Below are 8,588 nucleotides of genomic sequence, written 5' to 3'. Positions count from 1 at the left end.
ACTCAAGGTGACTTAAAAAAAAAAAAACTCTCCCTCAAAAATATTACTCCAAATTGCCCAGAATATAGTTAAAGCTGAATAAACTCTCTGCTGCCGGGAAGATACTGAAAGCAGTTTCTTTGGAAACATTTTGGTAATACCCCTACCATTTCATATATACAAAGGTGAGTTTGTTACCTAAATCACACATTCTGTCCTCAATTGAGATTATAAACCTAAATCTCTGCTTCAAACAAGTTCTTAGGAAATTATAAATGAGGAGCTACTCATTTTTGATGTGAAAAAAATGTCACAATTGATTGTTCCCGATCACCTACCTGGTATCTCACCAGTGGTATGTTAAACATGTCACTTCTTGAATTATTGCCAGCTAACATTCATTTGGTGATATATGAATACCGCCGGGGAAATTCAGCACCCTTCAGCTGCTTATGTTAATACTCCCAAGTGGTTTTATTAAAAGTGCCAGCATTGCTCCCCATTAGGAGTTGTCATGCAGTGTTTTATTTTGATATTTTACTTCATTGATTTTCATCATAGTTTCCTACCTAGGTTCCAGACACCATGACTGCATTCATAAACTTGCATATAATATGCATGTGAAATCATATTTCCTTCTTGGACGCATTAGCAAAATTCCATCTGCCTGTTCCTTTTTAAACTGTTAAGTTTTCCACATTGAAAACAGAATTGGGTTACAATTACCTACTATGATTTTTCATCAAAATAACATTTTTGGTTGTATATAGTATTGTTCCATATTATCCATTGCCTGAGGAGTTTAAAGTGTTTCGCATATCCAAATATTTCTACAATAAATCTTAAAGCATATTATAACACTTTAAAGTTGAAAGGAATTTTTAGAGATTTTTCTATTCTAACTTTTTCATTTTTCACATATGAAAATTCAGCTCAAAAAGATTAGAGACACAGGAAGCCATAGTGGGTTAGAATGTGAACACCCATCAGCCACTCCTCAGAAGGTAGTGGGTTAGAATGTGAACACCCACCAGCCACTCCTCAGAAGGAAGGTTGGGCAATCCTACTTCCGTAGTGATACTGCCTCGGAAACCCAAGGAGGGGTCGCTATGAGTGGGGGCTGACTCGATGGCATATAACAACAACAACAAGGGCCAGACTGCATGGGCTCAAGGGCTGCTTCCACCATGTCCTTGCTGCAGGATTTTGGGCAAGTTACTTCACTTCTCTGTACCTCCTCTGCATCCAAACAAGCCACTGTCAGCAAGCTGACTCTGACTCATGGACATCCCATGTATTTTGGAGTAGAACTGTAAAGTTTTTATAAGGTTTTCAATGGCTTATTTTTCAAAAGTACAGACCTTTCTTCTGAGGTACTTTTGGGTAGAACAGAATCTATGTTAACCATTTCCACCACCCAGGAGCTCCCAAAATAGTGATAATGTTACCTACCTACTCTGTAGGGTTACTGTGAGAATTCAATGAACTAATGCTTGCATACCATAGAGAACATTTTTCCCTCTTTCCTGTAGCTTTGGTGAGCAAGGAATTTCCTTAAACACCCCTGACTAACGACTCTGAGAGAGAAGGCAGAAGTGTAGCCCAGCTCGTTTCTTTTTTATCTGCTAAGAGAAGCTGCCCATGAAGCACTCACATCTACTCTATGGCTATCTTTCCTTTGTAAATCCCACAGTCAACCAGAATGGCATAAGACTGGATGCAGAAATAGATTTAATTCTAGGGTTCAGGATTTGGGAGCCTGTTGTTGCACATCTAAGCAACATTGTCTGATATTAGCTTAACTCTTGATAAAGATGATATGTGATTCCCCCACCATACAAAATTTTTGTTTTGTCTCTCCTTTGGTTCAGAACTTTGGGAAGGGAAACTATTAATGAAGACCTTTAAAACACCAGCATAAGGCACATTGTTCACTAAGTTCCTGGCACCCTGTAAGCACTCAGCATTAACTTTTATCATCAATAGCATGCATTGCTCAAAGTCACCTATTACACTAGCAGCAAAATTACTCTTACAAACAAGACCCCTTACCTACAGCATTAACATGACTGCCATGGACAGGAAAAAAAAAAAGCATCTTTGATTATTTAACACCTTAGCCAAAAAGCAAAACACACAGTCATCAAATAGATTCTGACTCATAGTGACCCCCTTTGGATTTCCAAGGTTGTAAATCTTTACAGAAGTAGATTGCCTCATCTTTCTCTTGTGGAGTAGCTAGCAGGTTCTAACTGCTCCCCTTCTGGGAGCAGCCCAATGCCTTAACCACAGCACCATAAGAGCTCCTTATTTAATACCTTATTTAAAATCATATAATTATGTTTCTGTTTCACAGTTCTTCAGATCCACTTAGTTAACAACCAAACACTGTGCCCTTAACTGAGGCAAATGTTTATTGTGTATACTTATCACATAATCTTTAAAACCACCATTCAAATAACAATAATTTATATCCTGATTATTTAAACCATATCTTAATATTCTGAAAGGAACTCTAGTGGCGTAGTGCCTAAGGCATTTAACTGCCAACCTGAAGTCTGGCAGTTCAAATCCACCAGCCACTCCACAAAAGAAAGATTGGGCAATCTACTTCTATAGTGATACCATCTCAGAAACCCAAGGAGGGGTGGCTCTCAGTCAGATCCAACTTCACAGCAGTGACTTTGGTTTGGTTTTAATATTTTAAAATATAAAAATCAAAGTAGCCACAGCTTTTGTTTCTCAAAAGAATAAACTACATTTCTTTGAATGTGTATTTTATAAATGCTACCTTTATCACCTTCATAACTTTGGGGCTATAATTTTCCATTTAAATTTGTTATTTGTCACCTCCCATGAATAACTATAGCTATACCTATAACTATACCTATAGCTATATCTAGATTAGATATAGATATATAGATATCTCCTACACAGACCATGTTCTTACTGTGCGCTGTTGACTCAATTCCAACTCGTAGAGACCATAGTAGAATTACCCCATACAGCTAACTAATATTTTCATTTTTAATAACTTACTTTCCAAAATTTTTACAGTTTAATTAAGATTGTCTATTAATGTAAGCAAAGCACTGCTGAAGAAGAAAAACAAAGTAGGAGATCTCCACTGCTGGATCTCAAAACCTGCTATACAGCCACAGTAGTCAGAACAGCATAGTATTGTTAGAATGATAGACAGATAGACCAATGGAACAAAATCAAAAACCCAGAAATAGACCCATCCATCTATTGACAATTAATCTTTGACAAAGGGCCAAAATCCATTAAATGGGGGAGAGATAGCTTCTTTAACATGTGATGTTGACAAAATTGAATATCTACTTGCAGAAAAATGAAATAAGACCCATACCTCACCCCCTACACAAAAATGAACTCAAGTTAGATCAAAAACTTAAATGTAAAACCCAAAACTATAATTTCCATCAAATATAAAATAGAGGCAAATCTAGGGGCCTAATGTACAGCATAAATAGACTATCAAGCATAACCCAAAATGCACAGGTAGCAGAAGAGAAACTAGATGACTGACACCTTTTGAAAATTAAATTCTTATATGTGTCTAAAGATTTCTCCAAAAGAGTAAAAAGAGAACCTACAGATTAGAAAAAATATATATATATATTTGGCTATGACATATCTGACAATGGACTTATCTCCAAAATTTATAGAAAATTTCAACACCTCATCACCAAAAGGACAAACAATTAAATTCAAAAATGGGCAAAGGACATGAACAGACATCTCAGGATAGATTTGGCTGAAGATAATCTTACATATGCACTTGTACTACAAAATTAGCCACACACATTACAGAAGCACAGAAGACAGAGTTGGAGTAACCTCTCAGAGACAACCAAACACCTTGAGAGAGAGAGAGAGAATCACCAGGCCTACTGACTTGGGACCGTAGTCTCAGGACATCATGTGCAATTGGCACAACATAGTACATAAAAATCTTGTTCCACAACCTACTTTGAGTAGGTGAGTAGCAACTGGGGTCTTGGAAGGCTTCCAAGTGGCCATCTAAGGTACAACTCTTGGTCTCCTCTCATCTGAATCAAAGAAGAGTGAAGAAAATCAAAGGTATCTGAAGTCAATTAGTACAAGGATAAGATGGACCATGAGGACCTCAGCCTTCATGACCCCGAGACCAGAAGAACTGGATGGTGCCTGGTTACTAATGCCAACCACTTGGAAAGGGATCAAAACTAGAGATCCTGGATAGGGTGGGAGGAAAAAATGTGGAACTAAATTCAAAAACACAAAAATAACCAGAATTAGCACTATTTACAATAGCAAAAACATGGAAACAACCTAGGTACCCATCAACAGAAGAATGGATAACCAAACTATGGTACATACACACAATGGAATACTATGCAACACTAAAGAATAACAGAATCTGCAAAATGCTGCATAACATGGATGAACTTGAAAGACATTATGCTGAGTGAAATAAGTCAGTCACAGAAGGACAAATATTGTATTAGTCCCTTACTGTAAAAAGGTTTTATATGAAAGGAAATTTTCTTTGTTGATTACGTGGGGTGGGAAGGGAGTGAAGGGAATACTACAGATAGGTAAAGACAAGTATTGATTTGGGTGAAGAGAAGGGCAATGTACCAAATCTGAGTGATCAACACAGTGTCACTGAGGAAGAGGAAGACACAGAGAGGTGCATGGGTGGTATAGACAACAAAGATGAACCCTTTTGTACATACAGTACTGCATTGTCAACGATGGCAAACATTGATATATGGATGGATAGATGGGTGGACAGGCTGAATGATTAGTTATGTCTATGCAGGGGGGAGTGTTCCCATGACTATGTATGGGGTTGGTAGACAATGTTTCTACAAGTGTATTTGCATGTTCTTTAAGAATGCCCAGGTATATAGTACAGCTGACAAGGGACAAGGTTGTAGTCACTTCTTGGTCACAGCCAGCTACCTGGAGGGAGGGAGTAGTTGGACCTGTGGGCTTGGAACTATGGTTGCAGAGGACATCAAGTTCAATTGGCATAACATACTACTCAAAAACATTGTTCCACATCCTACTTTGGCGAGTAGTGACTGGGATCTTAAAAGATGCAAGTGGCCATCTAGATGCAACAATGGGTCTCTCCTCATCCAGAGTGAAGAAGGATGAAGAAAACCAAAGACACATGGAAACAATTAGTCCAAGGGACTGGTATACCATACAATCCTCAGTCTATATGACTATGGATCAGAAGAACTAGATAGTGCCCAGCTACCACTGTCAACCACTTGGAGGGGGATTAATGTAGGATATCCTGGATAGAGTGGGTGAACAATGTATAACAAAATTCAAAATCATTGAAAAAAAAAAAAAAAAAGGCAGAGGGGGGACCAGTTTTCCTGGTCTGATAGAGATTGGTGAACACTTGAGACTACAGTCCCTAGCTGCCCTTCAGATCTGGAATTGAACCCAGTCCTGTGTCTTCCAGCCAAACAAAAGACTGGCATATGAGCTGAACATTTACATCAGGTAGCTACACTCCTTGGAGAGATCAATCATGGGAGAATAGAAGGGCTACGCATGCACAGGGGGACAGCTCAGGGGGCAGGAGTATATGCTGGGGGCAGCATTCACATAGAGGGAAAGCTGGACAGATGAGAATGCATAGTTAAAAATGGTACAGAGAAGGGATAGTCACAGGAACGAGAGGAAAGAAGAGTTTGTTATGGTCAAGGATGGTAATCAGAGCATGAAACCAAATGTGCATGAACTGTTGAAAGTAAAACAAATTTGCTCTGTAAATTTGTATCCAAAGCACAATAAAATGTAAAAAAAAAAAAAAGAAGAAGAAGAAGATATACAGGTGGCCAGCAAACACATGTGAAAATGCTCACAATCATTAGCCATTAGAGAGATGCAAATCAAAACAATGAGATATTATCTCACCCCAGCAATAACAGCAAAATTCAACAAGACAGAAAATAACAACAAATGCTGGCAACATTGCAGAGTGGTTGGAACCCTCATACACTGCTGGTGTGACTGATTGCAAAATGCTACAACTATTGTGGCAAATGATATGGCCTTTACTTAAAAAACTGAAAATAGAAATACCATTTGATCCAGCAATTCCATTATTAGGAATATATCGTAAAGAGGTGAGAGACAGGACACGAATGCACACCCATGTTCATTGCAGCACAATTCACTATAGCAAAGAGATAGAAACAACCTAGATGCCCATCAACAGATGAATGGATAACCAAGCTATCACACATTCACACAATGGAATACAATGCTACATTAAAGAGTAATGAGGAATACAACAAATCATCTCACAAGGTGGATGAATTTGGAGGACATTAACCTGAATGAAATAAGTAAATCACTTACTTACTTAGTCACTGTTGATGAGTCAGTGGCAACTCGCAGGGACCCCTCTTTGGGTTTCCAAACCAGTATCTCTACAGAAGTAGATTGCCCAGTCTTCTTTCCAAGGAGTGGCTGGTAGGTTTGAACTGCCAGCCTTCTGGTTAGCAGTCAAATGCCTTAGGCACTACTCTCTTCTGCTGACCAGAAGGCAGTTCAAACCCACCAGCCACTTCTCGGAAGGAAGACTGGGCAATCTACTTCCATAGAGACACTGCCTTGGAAACCCAAGGAGGAGTCGCTAAGAGTCAGAACCGACTCGCCAGCAGTGAGGTTTTTTTTTGTTTTGTTTTGTTTTTTTTTGGTTTCAGACTCCTCTTTAAGCCTTGAACAATTTCCTTTTAAATTTTGTCTTAAATATATAAGGATTCAGCTCTGAATGTCTTAGTAATTGGTAGCATGAATCTGCCCTCCAGGTCGGGAAGGCTCCTTTTCTCTGGCTTTAATTAGGACAAGGAGGAAGCCATTTCTGTGTAAATTCATGGACACCATTCACAGAATGCCAAATATTGTGTGAGTCCATTGTTGTGAAAAGTCAAGAAAAGGTTTACTCAGGGAAGGAAATTCACTTTGTTGGTTACTAAGATGGGAGGGAAGGGGAGGGAAAATTTCAGACTAGTTGTAGGTCACATGTTGATTTGGATGATGGAAGGAGTCTTATGGGAAGAGTAAGTGACCAGAATGGTGACACTGGCAAAGGAAAGACACAGAAATGTGCACAAAAGATCTAGACAACACAAGCAAATACTATTACATGCACAATATTGCATTATCAATGGCACCAAACATCAGTTGAAAAAAATAAATTTTTTTTTTTTAAATGTCTATTAATGTATAGTAGAGCTTGAAATAATAGATTTTAAAGTACCTTTAGGGAAGTCTCTGACTCGATAGCAGTGTACTTGGTTTTTTTGTTTTGTTTTGTTTTGTTTTAGGGAAGTTTTAAGATCTTTTCATTGGTTTATTTATCATAAATCAGACCATATTGGTTCCTTTCAGTGTCTAACTCACAACCTCCAATATCTTTCTATCACACATAGAATTAAATTTGCCAAGGCTCTCCAGGAGTTAGCCTTGTCTACCAGCCTGATCTCATTTCCAGGGCACTTGCCCTATCACTCAGGGCCCTGCAATGATATTTGGCTTCCTTGCTTTGCCTGAGACACACCAAGGACGTTCCCAACTCAGGCCTTTGCACTTGCTCTTCACAGATTATTTAATACCTTAAGGCTCTCTCTATTCAGATATGAACTTGGCTCCCTCCTTCATTTCCTCCCAGCCTCTAGCTAAATGCCATCCCTTCAGAGAGATCCTTCCTGACTTACATCCTCACACTCAGATGCTGTCATTCGCTATCATTTTATCTTGTTTCATAGTTTCTCATAATTATTATTTACTTCTGTATGGATCTATCTCCCTACTAGAATGTAAAGTCTATGAAACCAGAAATTTAATTCACTTTATAGCTGTACCTCAAGCACTTATGAAATGGTAGATACTCAAAAATTTGCTGACTTCATATATAAGAAACGAAAACTTGCAGGCCTATATTTGTGAGCACTCAATAGTGGTGGCTGAGTGAATAACTAAAATATTTTGTTCAACAAACAAAATGATGATAGACATCCAGATTTCTGCCTTCATAAATCTTAGAAACTTATTGGAGAGATAATAATTGCATGCACTCAAAAATAAATAATGATACGTAATACTGTGCTGAGCTTCACATAATCAATTCTACAATGATTGTGTCTAAATCAATGATACAGCTAAAGAGTGCATCACTGCTCGGGGAGTAGAGTTTCATATAAACTGAAGTTCTATGGTCAGATTCCCTTGAGTGGTCAAGATTTCAAATGGACCTTAATGGACTTATGAGTTTTGGATAAGTAAAGAGCAGAAATTAGGGAGGAGATCATCACAAGTCAGAATACAGCCTGCTCACAATGGCATTAGATTTTCTAAGTGCATTTTTTCAAGTAATAGTTTTTAAATTCAGGTACATAATGAATATTAAATTGGAAATTCCTGACAATATTGAGATTCTTGTGATTAGAAATCTGGAATTATGAAATAAAAGCTTGAATAATTATACTCATTATAACTTTCCTTCTGTTGTTGTTGTTGTTAAGTGCCGTCGAGTTGTTTCCGACTCATAGTGACCCCATGCACAGCAGAAC

Source organism: Orycteropus afer, unplaced genomic scaffold (assembly GCF_000298275.1).
Source record: "Orycteropus afer afer isolate SDZICR_OR568_19922 unplaced genomic scaffold, OryAfe1.0 scaffold00268, whole genome shotgun sequence".
In the NCBI taxonomy this organism is placed as follows: Eukaryota; Metazoa; Chordata; class Mammalia; order Tubulidentata; family Orycteropodidae; genus Orycteropus; species Orycteropus afer.
Note: the sequence above shows the minus strand (reverse complement) of the source record.